Consider the following 12,500-nt stretch of genomic DNA (forward strand, 5'->3'; position numbering starts at 1 on the left):
AACACTTTGAAAATAGCTTCAATCGTTCTCCCACTCTTCCCCGGGATTCATGCCCAGGGCTGTGGAAGTGTCCCTGGGTAAGTTCGAGCGTCTTCCCCCCGGGAAAAAAAAACTTCCATATTTCCACCCCACGATGCCCGGGGAAGGTAGCCCGGGCCCGGGGGAGTCCATCCCCGGGTCCGGGGAACTGCGCCTCCCACTGGTCGCCCGGGGAATTGCGTCCAAAAGGTGAAAAAAATACTTTGAAAATACTTTGAAATTGTTCGCCCACTCTTCCCCGGGATTCATGCCCAGGGCTGTGGAAGTGTCCCTGGGCACGTCCGAGCGTCTTCCCCCCCGGGAAAAACAAGTTCCAGATTTTCACCCCACGCTGCCCGGGGGAGGTAGCCCGGGCCTGGGGGAGGTCACCCCCGGGTCCGGGGGACTGCGCCCCGTGCTGGACACCCGGAGAAATGCATCCAAAAGGAGAAAAAAACACTGAAAACAGTTTGAAATGGTTCACCCACTCTTCCCCGGGATTCATGCCCAGGGCTGTGGAAGTGTCCCTGGGCACGTCCGAGCGTCTTCCCCCCGGAAAAAAAAAAGTTCCATATTTCCACCCCACGATGCCCGGGGAAGGTAGCCCGGGCCCGGGGGAGTCCATCCCCGGGTCCGGGGAACTGCGCCCCCCGCTGGTCGCCCGGGGAATTGCGTCCAAAAGGTGCAAAAAATACTTTGAAAATAGTTTGAAATCGTTCGCCCACTCTTCCCCGGGATTCATGCCCGGGGCTGTGGAAGTGTCCCTGGGCACGTCCGAGCGTCTTCCCCCCCTGAAAAAAAAAGTTCCATATTTCCACCCCACGATGCCTGGGGAAGGTAGCCCGGGCCCGCGGGAGGTCACCCACGGGTCCGGGGCAATGCGCCCCCCGCAGGACAACCGGGGAAATGCATGCAAAAGGTGAAAAAAACACTTTGAAAATAGTTTCAATCGTTCTCCCACTCTTCCCCGGGATTCATGCCCGGGGCTGTGGAAGTGTCCCTGGGCACGTCCGAGCGTCTTCCCCCCGGGAAAAAAAACTTCCATATTTCCACCTTACGATGCCCGGGGAAGGTAGCCCAGGCCCGGGGGAGGCCACCCCCGGGTCCGGGGAACTGCGCCCCCCGCTGGTCGCCCGGGGAATTGCGTCCAAAAGGTGAAAAAAATACTTTGAAAATACTTTGAAATTCCTTACCCACTCGAGCCCGGGATTCATGCCCAGGGCTGTGGAAGTGTCCCTGGGCACGTCCGAGCGTCTTCCCCCCCCGGGAAAAACAAGTTCCAGATTTTCACCCCACGCTGCCCGGGGGAGGTAGCCCGGGCCTGGGGGAGGTCACCCCCGGGTCCGGGGGACTGCGCCCCGTGCTGGACACCCGGAGAAATGCATCCAAAAGGTGAAAAAAACACTGAAAACAGTTTGAAATGGTTCACCCACTCTTCCCCGGGATTCATGCCCAGGGCTGTGGAAGTGTCCCTGGGCACGTCCGAGCGTCTTCCCCCCGGAAAAAAAAAGTTCCATATTTCCACCCCACGATGCCCGGGGAAGGTAGCCCGGGCCCGGGGGAGTCCATCCCCGGGTCCGGGGAACTGCGCCCCCCGCTGGTCGCCCGGGGAATTGCGTCCAAAAGGTGCAAAAAATACTTTGAAAATAGTTTGAAATCGTTCGCCCACTCTTCCCCGGGATTCATGCCCGGGTCTGTGGAAGTGTCCCTGGGCACGTCCGAGCGTCTTCCCCCCCTGAAAAAAAAAGTTCCATATTTCCACCCCACGATGCCTGGGGAAGGTAGCCCGGGCCCGCGGGAGGTCACCCACGGGTCCGGGGCAATGCGCCCCCCGCAGGACAACCGGGGAAATGCATGCAAAAGGTGAAAAAAACACTTTGAAAATAGTTTCAATCGTTCTCCCACTCTTCCCCGGGATTCATGCCCGGGGCTGTGGAAGTGTCCCTGGGCACGTCCGAGCGTCTTCCCCCCGGGAAAAAAAACTTCCATATTTCCACCCCACGATGCCCGGGGAAGGTAGCCCAGGCCCGGGGGAGGCCACCCCCGGGTCCGGGGAACTGCGCCCCCCGCTGGTCGCCCGGGGAATTGCGTCCAAAAGGTGAAAAAAATACTTTGAAAATACTTTGAAATTCCTTACCCACTCGAGCCCGGGATTCATGCCCAGGGCTGTGGAAGTGTCCCTGGGCACGTCCGAGCGTCTTCCCCCCCCCGGGAAAAACAAGTTCCAGATTTTCACCCCACGCTGCCCGGGGGAGGTAGCCCGGGCCTGGGGGAGGTCACCCCCGGGTCCGGGGGACTGCGCCCCGTGCTGGACACCCGGAGAAATGCATCCAAAAGGAGAAAAAAACACTGAAAACAGTTTGAAATGGTTCACCCACTCTTCCCCGGGATTCATGCCCAGGGCTGTGGAAGTGTCCCTGGGCACGTCCGAGCGTCTTCCCCCCGGAAAAAAAAAAGTTCCATATTTCCACCCCACGATGCCCGGGGAAGGTAGCCCGGGCCCGGGGGAGTCCATCCCCGGGTCCGGGGAACTGCGCCCCCCGCTGGTCGCCCGGGGAATTGCGTCCAAAAGGTGCAAAAAATACTTTGAAAATAGTTTGAAATCGTTCGCCCACTCTTCCCCGGGATTCATGCCCGGGTCTGTGGAAGTGTCCCTGGGCACGTCCGAGCGTCTTCCCCCCCTGAAAAAAAAAGTTCCATATTTCCACCCCACGATGCCTGGGGAAGGTAGCCCGGGCCCGCGGGAGGTCACCCACGGGTCCGGGGCAATGCGCCCCCCGCAGGACAACCGGGGAAATGCATGCAAAAGGTGAAAAAAACACTTTGAAAATAGTTTCAATCGTTCTCCCACTCTTCCCCGGGATTCATGCCCGGGGCTGTGGAAGTGTCCCTGGGCACGTCCGAGCGTCTTCCCCCCGGGAAAAAAAACTTCCATATTTCCACCCCACGATGCCCGGGGAAGGTAGCCCAGGCCCGGGGGAGGCCACCCCCGGGTCCGGGGAACTGCGCCCCCCGCTGGTCGCCCGGGGAATTGCGTCCAAAAGGTGAAAAAAATACTTTGAAAATACTTTGAAATTCCTTACCCACTCGAGCCCGGGATTCATGCCCAGGGCTGTGGAAGTGTCCCTGGGCACGTCCGAGCGTCTTCCCCCCCCCGGGAAAAACAAGTTCCAGATTTTCACCCCACGCTGCCCGGGGGAGGTAGCCCGGGCCTGGGGGAGGTCACCCCCGGGTCCGGGGGACTGCGCCCCGTGCTGGACACCCGGAGAAATGCATCCAAAAGGAGAAAAAAACACTGAAAACAGTTTGAAATGGTTCACCCACTCTTCCCCGGGATTCATGCCCAGGGCTGTGGAAGTGTCCCTGGGCACGTCCGAGCGTCTTCCCCCCGGAAAAAAAAAAGTTCCATATTTCCACCCCACGATGCCCGGGGAAGGTAGCCCGGGCCCGGGGGAGTCCATCCCCGGGTCCGGGGAACTGCGCCCCCCGCTGGTCGACCGGGGAATTGCGTCCAAAAGGTGCAAAAAATACTTTGAAAATAGTTTGAAATCGTTCGCCCACTCTTCCCCGGGATTCATGCCCGGGTCTGTGGAAGTGTCCCTGGGCACGTCCGAGCGTCTTCCCCCCCTGAAAAAAAAAGTTCCATATTTCCACCCCACGATGCCTGGGGAAGGTAGCCCGGGCCCGCGGGAGGTCACCCACGGGTCCGGGGCAATGCGCCCCCCGCAGGACAACCGGGGAAATGCATGCAAAAGGTGAAAAAAACACTTTGAAAATAGTTTCAATCGTTCTCCCACTCTTCCCCGGGATTCATGCCCGGGGCTGTGGAAGTGTCCCTGGGCACGTCCGAGCGTCTTCCCCCCGGGAAAAAAAACTTCCATATTTCCACCCCACGATGCCCGGGGAAGGTAGCCCAGGCCCGGGGGAGGCCACCCCCGGGTCCGGGGAACTGCGCCCCCCGCTGGTCGCCCGGGGAATTGCGTCCAAAAGGTGAAAAAAATACTTTGAAAATACTTTGAAATTCCTTACCCACTCGAGCCCGGGATTCATGCCCAGGGCTGTGGAAGTGTCCCTGGGCACGTCCGAGCGTCTTCCCCCCCCCGGGAAAAACAAGTTCCAGATTTTCACCCCACGCTGCCCGGGGGAGGTAGCCCGGGCCTGGGGGAGGTCACCCCCGGGTCCGGGGGACTGCGCCCCGTGCTGGACACCCGGAGAAATGCATCCAAAAGGAGAAAAAAACACTGTAAACAGTTTGAAATGGTTCACCCACTCTTCCCCGGGATTCATGCCCAGGGCTGTGGAAGTGTCCCTGGGCACGTCCGAGCGTCTTCCCCCCGGAAAAAAAAAAGTTCCATATTTCCACCCCACGATGCCCGGGGAAGGTAGCCCGGGCCCGGGGGAGTCCATCCCCGGGTCCGGGGAACTGCGCCCCCCGCTGGTCGCCCGGGGAATTGCGTCCAAAAGGTGCAAAAAATACTTTGAAAATAGTTTGAAATCGTTCGCCCACTCTTCCCCGGGATTCATGCCCGGGTCTGTGGAAGTGTCCCTGGGCACGTCCGAGCGTCTTCCCCCCCTGAAAAAAAAAGTTCCATATTTCCACCCCACGATGCCTGGGGAAGGTAGCCCGGGCCCGCGGGAGGTCACCCACGGGTCCGGGGCAATGCGCCCCCCGCAGGACAACCGGGGAAATGCATGCAAAAGGTGAAAAAAACACTTTGAAAATAGTTTCAATCGTTCTCCCACTCTTCCCCGGGATTCATGCCCGGGGCTGTGGAAGTGTCCCTGGGCACGTCCGAGCGTCTTCCCCCCGGGAAAAAAAACTTCCATATTTCCACCCCACGATGCCCGGGGAAGGTAGCCCAGGCCCGGGGGAGGCCACCCCCGGGTCCGGGGAACTGCGCCCCCCGCTGGTCGCCCGGGGAATTGCGTCCAAAAGGTGAAAAAAATACTTTGAAAATACTTTGAAATTCCTTACCCACTCGAGCCCGGGATTCATGCCCAGGGCTGTGGAAGTGTCCCTGGGCACGTCCGAGCGTCTTCCCCCCCCGGGAAAAACAAGTTCCAGATTTTCACCCCACGCTGCCCGGGGGAGGTAGCCCGGGCCTGGGGGAGGTCACCCCCGGGTCCGGGGGACTGCGCCCCGTGCTGGACACCCGGAGAAATGCATCCAAAAGGAGAAAAAAACACTGAAAACAGTTTGAAATGGTTCACCCACTCTTCCCCGGGATTCATGCCCAGGGCTGTGGAAGTGTCCCTGGGCACGTCCGAGCGTCTTCCCCCCGGAAAAAAAAAAGTTCCATATTTCCACCCCACGATGCCCGGGGAAGGTAGCCCGGGCCCGGGGGAGTCCATCCCCGGGTCCGGGGAACTGCGCCCCCCGCTGGTCGCCCGGGGAATTGCGTCCAAAAGGTGCAAAAAATACTTTGAAAATAGTTTGAAATCGTTCGCCCACTCTTCCCCGGGATTCATGCCCGGGTCTGTGGAAGTGTCCCTGGGCACGTCCGAGCGTCTTCCCCCCCTGAAAAAAAAAGTTCCATATTTCCACCCCACGATGCCTGGGGAAGGTAGCCCGGGCCCGCGGGAGGTCACCCACGGGTCCGGGGCAATGCGCCCCCCGCAGGACAACCGGGGAAATGCATGCAAAAGGTGAAAAAAACACTTTGAAAATAGTTTCAATCGTTCTCCCACTCTTCCCCGGGATTCATGCCCGGGGCTGTGGAAGTGTCCCTGGGCACGTCCGAGCGTCTTCCCCCCGGGAAAAAAAACTTCCATATTTCCACCCCACGATGCCCGGGGAAGGTAGCCCAGGCCCGGGGGAGGCCACCCCCGGGTCCGGGGAACTGCGCCCCCCGCTGGTCGCCCGGGGAATTGCGTCCAAAAGGTGAAAAAAATACTTTGAAAATACTTTGAAATTCCTTACCCACTCGAGCCCGGGATTCATGCCCAGGGCTGTGGAAGTGTCCCTGGGCACGTCCGAGCGTCTTCCCCCCCCGGGAAAAACAAGTTCCAGATTTTCACCCCACGCTGCCCGGGGGAGGTAGCCCGGGCCTGGGGGAGGTCACCCCCGGGTCCGGGGGACTGCGCCCCGTGCTGGACACCCGGAGAAATGCATCCAAAAGGAGAAAAAAACACTGAAAACAGTTTGAAATGGTTCACCCACTCTTCCCCGGGATTCATGCCCAGGGCTGTGGAAGTGTCCCTGGGCACGTCCGAGCGTCTTCCCCCCGGAAAAAAAAAAGTTCCATATTTCCACCCCACGATGCCCGGGGAAGGTAGCCCGGGCCCGGGGGAGTCCATCCCCGGGTCCGGGGAACTGCGCCCCCCGCTGGTCGCCCGGGGAATTGCGTCCAAAAGGTGCAAAAAATACTTTGAAAATAGTTTGAAATCGTTCGCCCACTCTTCCCCGGGATTCATGCCCGGGTCTGTGGAAGTGTCCCTGGGCACGTCCGAGCGTCTTCCCCCCCTGAAAAAAAAAGTTCCATATTTCCACCCCACGATGCCTGGGGAAGGTAGCCCGGGCCCGCGGGAGGTCACCCACGGGTCCGGGGCAATGCGCCCCCCGCAGGACAACCGGGGAAATGCATGCAAAAGGTGAAAAAAACACTTTGAAAATAGTTTCAATCGTTCTCCCACTCTTCCCCGGGATTCATGCCCGGGGCTGTGGAAGTGTCCCTGGGCACGTCCGAGCGTCTTCCCCCCGGGAAAAAAAACTTCCATATTTCCACCCCACGATGCCCGGGGAAGGTAGCCCAGGCCCGGGGGAGGCCACCCCCGGGTCCGGGGAACTGCGCCCCCCGCTGGTCGCCCGGGGAATTGCGTCCAAAAGGTGAAAAAAATACTTTGAAAATACTTTGAAATTCCTTACCCACTCGAGCCCGGGATTCATGCCCAGGGCTGTGGAAGTGTCCCTGGGCACGTCCGAGCGTCTTCCCCCCCCGGGAAAAACAAGTTCCAGATTTTCACCCCACGCTGCCCGGGGGAGGTAGCCCGGGCCTGGGGGAGGTCACCCCCGGGTCCGGGGGACTGCGCCCCGTGCTGGACACCCGGAGAAATGCATCCAAAAGGAGAAAAAAACACTGAAAACAGTTTGAAATGGTTCACCCACTCTTCCCCGGGATTCATGCCCAGGGCTGTGGAAGTGTCCCTGGGCACGTCCGAGCGTCTTCCCCCCGGAAAAAAAAAAGTTCCATATTTCCACCCCACGATGCCCGGGGAAGGTAGCCCGGGCCCGGGGGAGTCCATCCCCGGGTCCGGGGAACTGCGCCCCCCGCTGGTCGCCCGGGGAATTGCGTCCAAAAGGTGCAAAAAATACTTTGAAAATAGTTTGAAATCGTTCGCCCACTCTTCCCCGGGATTCATGCCCGGGTCTGTGGAAGTGTCCCTGGGCACGTCCGAGCGTCTTCCCCCCCTGAAAAAAAAAGTTCCATATTTCCACCCCACGATGCCTGGGGAAGGTAGCCCGGGCCCGCGGGAGGTCACCCACGGGTCCGGGGCAATGCGCCCCCCGCAGGACAACCGGGGAAATGCATGCAAAAGGTGAAAAAAACACTTTGAAAATAGTTTCAATCGTTCTCCCACTCTTCCCCGGGATTCATGCCCGGGGCTGTGGAAGTGTCCCTGGGCACGTCCGAGCGTCTTCCCCCCGGGAAAAAAAACTTCCATATTTCCACCCCACGATGCCCGGGGAAGGTAGCCCAGGCCCGGGGGAGGCCACCCCCGGGTCCGGGGAACTGCGCCCCCCGCTGGTCGCCCGGGGAATTGCGTCCAAAAGGTGAAAAAAATACTTTGAAAATACTTTGAAATTCCTTACCCACTCGAGCCCGGGATTCATGCCCAGGGCTGTGGAAGTGTCCCTGGGCACGTCCGAGCGTCTTCCCCCCCCGGGAAAAACAAGTTCCAGATTTTCACCCCACGCTGCCCGGGGGAGGTAGCCCGGGCCTGGGGGAGGTCACCCCCGGGTCCGGGGGACTGCGCCCCGTGCTGGACACCCGGAGAAATGCATCCAAAAGGAGAAAAAAACACTGAAAACAGTTTGAAATGGTTCACCCACTCTTCCCCGGGATTCATGCCCAGGGCTGTGGAAGTGTCCCTGGGCACGTCCGAGCGTCTTCCCCCCGGAAAAAAAAAAGTTCCATATTTCCACCCCACGATGCCCGGGGAAGGTAGCCCGGGCCCGGGGGAGTCCATCCCCGGGTCCGGGGAACTGCGCCCCCCGCTGGTCGCCCGGGGAATTGCGTCCAAAAGGTGCAAAAAATACTTTGAAAATAGTTTGAAATCGTTCGCCCACTCTTCCCCGGGATTCATGCCCGGGTCTGTGGAAGTGTCCCTGGGCACGTCCGAGCGTCTTCCCCCCCTGAAAAAAAAAGTTCCATATTTCCACCCCACGATGCCTGGGGAAGGTAGCCCGGGCCCGCGGGAGGTCACCCACGGGTCCGGGGCAATGCGCCCCCCGCAGGACAACCGGGGAAATGCATGCAAAAGGTGAAAAAAACACTTTGAAAATAGTTTCAATCGTTCTCCCACTCTTCCCCGGGATTCATGCCCGGGGCTGTGGAAGTGTCCCTGGGCACGTCCGAGCGTCTTCCCCCCGGGAAAAAAAACTTCCATATTTCCACCCCACGATGCCCGGGGAAGGTAGCCCAGGCCCGGGGGAGGCCACCCCCGGGTCCGGGGAACTGCGCCCCCCGCTGGTCGCCCGGGGAATTGCGTCCAAAAGGTGAAAAAAATACTTTGAAAATACTTTGAAATTCCTTACCCACTCGAGCCCGGGATTCATGCCCAGGGCTGTGGAAGTGTCCCTGGGCACGTCCGAGCGTCTTCCCCCCCCGGGAAAAACAAGTTCCAGATTTTCACCCCACGCTGCCCGGGGGAGGTAGCCCGGGCCTGGGGGAGGTCACCCCCGGGTCCGGGGGACTGCGCCCCGTGCTGGACACCCGGAGAAATGCATCCAAAAGGAGAAAAAAACACTGAAAACAGTTTGAAATGGTTCACCCACTCTTCCCCGGGATTCATGCCCAGGGCTGTGGAAGTGTCCCTGGGCACGTCCGAGCGTCTTCCCCCCGGAAAAAAAAAAGTTCCATATTTCCACCCCACGATGCCCGGGGAAGGTAGCCCGGGCCCGGGGGAGTCCATCCCCGGGTCCGGGGAACTGCGCCCCCCGCTGGTCGCCCGGGGAATTGCGTCCAAAAGGTGCAAAAAATACTTTGACAATACTTTGAAATTCCTCACCCACTCGAGCCCGGGATTCATGCCCAGGGCTGTGGAAGTGTCCCTGGGCACGTCCGAGCGTCTTCCCCCCCCGGGAAAAACAAGTTCCAGATTTTCACCCCACGCTGCCCGGGGGAGGTAGCCCGGGCCTGGGGGAGGTCACCCCCGGGTCCGGGGGACTGCGCCCCGTGCTGGACACCCGGAGAAATGCATCCAAAAGGTGAAAAAAACACTGAAAACAGTTTGAAATGGTTCACCCACTCTTCCCCGGGAATCATGCCCAGGGCTGTGGAAGTGTCCCTGGGCACGTCCGAGCGTCTTCCCCCCGGAAAAAAAAAACTTCCATATTTCCACCCCACGATGCCCGGGGAAGGTAGCCCGGGCCCGGGGGAGGCCACTCCCGGGTCCGGGGACATGTGCCCCCCGCTGGCCGACCCGAGAATTGCACAGAAAGGGTGAAAAAAGCACTTAGAAAATATCTTGAAACCGTTCACCCACTCTTCCCCGGGATTCATGCCCAGGGCTGTGGAAGTGTCCCTGGGCAGGCTGAAGCTTCTGCCCCCCGGAAAAAAAAAACTTCCATATTTCCACCCCCCGCTACCCAGGGAAGGTAGCCCAGGCCCGGGGAAGGTCACCCCCGGGTCCGGGGCACTGCGCCCCCCGCAGGACACCCGGAGAATTGCATCCAAAAGGTGAAAAAAGCACTTAGAAAATACTTCAAAATTCCTCACCCACTCAAGCCCGGGATTCATGCCCAGGGCTGTGGAAGTGTCCCCGGGCAAGCCGAAGCTTCTGCCCCCCTGAAAAAAAAAACTTCCATATTTCCACCCCACGCTACCCAGGGAAGGTAGCCCGGGCCTGGGGGAGGTCACCCCTGGGTCCGGGGCACCGCTGGCCACCCGGAGAAATGGAGTCAAGCCGTGAGAAAAAAAGCACTTTGAATTGAGAAATGGAGTCAAGCCGTAAAAATGCACTTTGAAAATACTTTGATTCCTCTCACCCACTCTTCCCCAGGATTCATGCCCAGGGCTGTGGAAGTGTCCCCGGGCATGAAGAAGCGTCTTTTCCCCCTGAAAAAAAAAACTTCCATATTTCCACCCCACGCTACCCAGGGAAGGTAGCCCGGGCCAGGGGGACGTCGTCCCGGGGTCCGGGGACATGTGCCCCCCGCTGGCCGACCCGAGAATTGCACAGAAAGGGTGAAAAAAGCACTTTGAAAATACTTTGATTCCTCACCCACTCTTCCCCGGGATTCATGCCCGGGCCTATGGAAGTGTCCCCGGGCATGAAGAAGCGTCTTTTCCCCCTGAAAAAAAAAACTTCCATATTTCCACCCCACGCTGCCCGGGGGAGGTAGCCCAGGCCCGGGGGAGGTCACCCCCGGGTCCGGGGCACTGCGTCCCCCGCAGGACAACCGGGGAATTGCGTCCAAAAGGTGAAAAAAATACTTTGAAAATAGTTTGAAATCGTTCGCCCACTCTTCCCCGGGATTCATGCCCAGGGCTGTGGAAGTGTCCCTGGGCACGTCCGAGCGTCTTCCCCCCCCGGGAAAAACAAGTTCCAGATTTTCACCCCACGCTGCCCGGGGGAGGTAGCCCGGGCCTGGTTGAGGTCACCCCCGGGTCCGGGGGACTGCGCCCCGTGCTGGACACCCGGAGAAATGCATCCAAAAGGTGAAAAAAAACACTGAAAACAGTTTGAAACTGTTCACCCACTCTTCCCCGGGATTCATGCCCAGGGCTGTGGAAGTGTCCCCGGGCAAGATGAAGCTTATGCCCCCCTGAAAAAAAAAACTTCCATATTTCCACCCCCCGCTACCCAGGGAAGGTAGCCCGGGCCCGGGGGAGGTCACCCCCGGGTCCGGGGCACTGCGCCCCCCGCAGGACACCCGGAGAATTGCATCCAAAAGGTGAAAAAAGCACTTAGAAAATATCTTGAAATCGTTCACCCACTCTTCCCCGGGATTCATGCCCAGGGCTGTGGAAGTGTCCCTGGGCAGGCTGAAGCTTCTGCCCCCCCGGGAAAAAAAACCTTCCATATTTCCACCCCACGCTACCCAGGGAAGGTAGCCCAGGCCCGGGGGAGGTCACCCCCGGGTCCGGGGCACTGCGCCACCCGCAGGACACCCGGGGAATTGCATCCAAAAGGTGAAAAAAGCACTTAGAAAATATCTTGAAATCGTTCACCCACTCTTCCCCGGGATTCATGCCCAGGGCTGTGGAAGTGTCCCTGGGCACGTTCGAGCGTCCTCCCCCCTGAAAAAAAAACTTCCATATTTCCACCCCCCGCTACCCAGGGAAGGTAGCCCAGGCCCGGGGGAGGTCACCCCCGGGTCCGGGGCACTGCGCCACCCGCAGGACACCCGGGGAATTGCATCCAAAAGGTGAAAAAAGCACTTAGAAAATATCTTGAAATCGTTCACCCACTCTTCCCCGGGATTCATGCCCAGGGCTGTGGAAGTGTCCCTGGGCACGTTCGAGCGTCCTCCCCCCTGAAAAAAAAACTTCCATATTTCCACCCCCCGCTACCCAGGGAAGGTAGCCCAGGCCCGGGGGAGGTCATCCCCGGGTCTGGGGACCGGCGTCCCCCGCAGGACAACCGGGGAATTGCGTCCAAAAGGTGAAAAAAATACTTTGAAAATACTTTGAAATTCCTCACCCACTCGATCCCGGGATTCATGCCCTGGCCTATGGAAGTGTCCCCGGGCATGACAAAGCGTCTTCCCCCCCTGAAATAAAAACTTCCACAAAACCACCCCGCGCTGGCCAGGGAAGGTAGCCCGGGCCAGGGGGACGTCGTCCAGGGGTCCGGGGACATGTGCCCCCCGCTGGCCGACCTGAGAATTGCACAGAAAGGGTGAAAAAAGCACTTTGAATATACTTTGATTCCTCACCCACTCTTCCCCGGGATTCATGCCCGGGCCTATGGAAGTGTCCCCGGGCATGAAGAAGCGTCTTCCCCCCTGAAAAAAAAAGTTCCATATTTCCACCCCACGCTACCCAGGGAAGGTAGCCCGGGCCCGGGGGAGGTCACCCCCGGGTCCGGGGAACTGCGCCACCCGCAGGACACCCGGGGAAATGCGTCCAAAAGGTGATAAAAATACTTTGAAAATAGTTTGAAATCGTTCACCCACTCTTCCCCGGGATTCATGCCCAGGGCTGTGGAAGTGTCCCCGGGCAAGCTGAAGCTTCTTCCCCCCTGAAAAAAAAAAGTTCCATATTTCCTCCCCACGATGCCCGGGGAAGGTAGCCCAGGCCCGGGGGAGGTCACCCCCG

The sequence above is a fragment of the Crinia signifera genome, unplaced genomic scaffold, assembly GCF_055691185.1.
Source record: "Crinia signifera unplaced genomic scaffold, ASM5569118v1 HAP2_SCAFFOLD_125, whole genome shotgun sequence".
Lineage (NCBI taxonomy): Eukaryota > Metazoa > Chordata > Amphibia > Anura > Myobatrachidae > Crinia > Crinia signifera.